Source organism: Poromitra crassiceps, assembly GCF_964638095.1.
Source record: "Poromitra crassiceps genome assembly, chromosome: 14".
NCBI classification, from domain to species: Eukaryota; Metazoa; Chordata; class Actinopteri; order Beryciformes; family Melamphaidae; genus Poromitra; species Poromitra crassiceps.
Window position 1 is genome coordinate 12490634 of NC_139633.1, and position 2500 is coordinate 12493133.

Consider the following 2500-nt stretch of genomic DNA (forward strand, 5'->3'; position numbering starts at 1 on the left):
CTCAGATACATTGAGCCTTGTTTGGTTGAGGCGGTGACATGTGGACTGACTGTATGATGAATTGGAGTCTCTTCTTGTGGGAACATCTGTACCTACATATGTTGCCACTGTCAAAGCTCACTGGAGCTCCAGCCTTATGAAGTCCTGCTGTCTTCACACAGGATGAGGACATGCAGCAATAATGCTAGACTGATGCAGACTATAGGAATTTAAAGCATTTTCTTATAGTATAGTTTTGTTGAATCTCGTTACTGATTGGTCAATCATCCCATTCTACGGTCTGTTATTTCTGTATAACAGACCACTGCTATGCACGTTGTTCTGAAAGACTGGAGGACCACGTCCAGTCATATCATTCTGCAGAAAGAAGTCTGGTAAATGTAACTCACTTTAGCTCACTAGGCAACTCGCATGCTACGCGCGCTCGGTTCGGGCTCACTAGCTCGGCCGCTGTGCGGCCTCGCCTGCCCTGCAGCTTACATACGCAGCTCAGCTGCTGCGTGGCCTCGCCTGTTCTTTTACATTATATTTAACCCTAACCCAGACCTTCCTGGACCTGGACCAATGCGCAGCGCACAATTGCCCAACTTCGCATCACTGATGACATCATTCACAATTTGTGACATATAGACATTGTGACATCATCAGTGATGTCACAATTGCCCGAGTGTAACCAAAAACCACAGTTGCTCGAGTGACATTCACTGATGGTCATAGACGATGATGTCACTGATGATGTCATAGATGATGATCCCTATTGCTCGAGTGTAGTGACATCACTGATGATATCATAGACATTGTGACATCATCACTGATGCTGTACAGATTCACGACACCTGGTGTCAAAAAAGTTACTGTATTGTTTAGTAAGTAGCAAATGTAATAAGCAGGATAATGTCCAGCAAGCCGGTCATTATCATGAAATAAACTCCTTCAGGGTGATTCCAGACCCAGGCAATGACTGGTTCACTGTACATTACCCCTTAGAATAAACGCAGGACAGGTGTGCCTCTGTTATCATTATACAGAAGAACTAAGATATATATGGGGGGACTTACAGTAGATTTTATTGTTGACACTACTAATGCAGGCTGGATGGGATAATGCATAGGGAAGATCCATAATCATGCAAGATCAGCAAATCTCTTTATTTCTTATTTATTTATATTAAGGGGAGGCTAACGGATTCTGCAATCCAACTTCTTCAGGTGAGCAGTGGTTGATTTCCGCCTCTGATCCACATGAAGCGTTGTTGGCCCCAACCTGAATCTCACCACGACCACTTCAGCGCTCTGCACTGCTCTTCACTGTCTCAATAAGCGTGTTTCCATTCAGCTTTTCACACTCAAAGTGAACTTTTGAAAAGTCAACAGCTGTTAAGCCAATAAGTAGGTTGTGTGCAGGAGGTAAGGGGTGGTGGAGGGGAGATGACTGCCCTCTCTCCTTAAAAAGGAGTTTTGTGTCGTTCTACAGCCCAATTTCTGCTCTCTTACTGTTGTAGAGCAGTAATCCCTTAGAAAACTGTTCTGAAATCTTTCTTCTGGGGTCATACATTTGCAGAATTTCTTCTTCTTCTTCTTCTTCTTCTTCTTCTTCTTCTTCTTCTTCTTCTTCTTCTTCTTCTTCTTCTTCTTCTTCTTCTTCAAAGCTGGTTGGGCTTTGAGAGGAAGTGGCTTTTCTTTCAGCCTAGAGTATTTACTGTAATTCAGTCTACCTTGCCATGCAGAGACTCCAATTCTGATTCAACTCCAGAATAATTCTCCCTGCTGCCTCCTTTTGAATCAGGATCCATCTTATTTTGTCTATTTGTTGGTGAAGGTGGGTCCGGTATACGTGGAAAGAAAGGATTTCGGTAGACACGTGAAACACAAGCGTAATCCCTATGGCTCAGGGTAAAGTTTTTTTTAACTTCCTGTATCATCTTGTAATTGCAGGGGATTGGCCTTAATCTGACCAATACTGTGTCAGCATTGCAACTGTGAAATGCCTGCAGCTGCGGTGTAGTGTGATGTTGTGATACACAGAGAGAGAGAGGGAGAAAGAGAGAGAGAGGGGGAGGGGGGGGGAGAGAGACACAGAGAGAGAGAGGAGAGTATAGGCTATTCCTCCATTGCAGAGTGGGGGGCTTTCAGCTCCTCATAAAGACCTTGACCTTTGGCCCCTATGGGCCTCTGTGCATGAAGCGAGGGCCGCCTAGGCCCCTGATCCCATTTATCTGTTTGTGGGGTGTGTGTGTGTGCATGTGTGTGTGTGTGTGTGTGTGTGTGTGTGTGCGTGTGTGTGTGTGTGTGCGTGTGTGTGTGTGTGTGTGTGTGTGTGTGTGTGTACACGTGCGTGCGCGCGCGCCTGGGTGTGTGCCTACACCAGGGTAAGAAATTCACCTTTTTTTTTTCTTTCTTTCTCTCAGAAGGCTTTTTTTGGGCCCCTTTAGGGCCATTTTATTTAACTATGACATAGTTCATTTGCACTACATCTTGGTAAATAAACACTCAATTTGTAC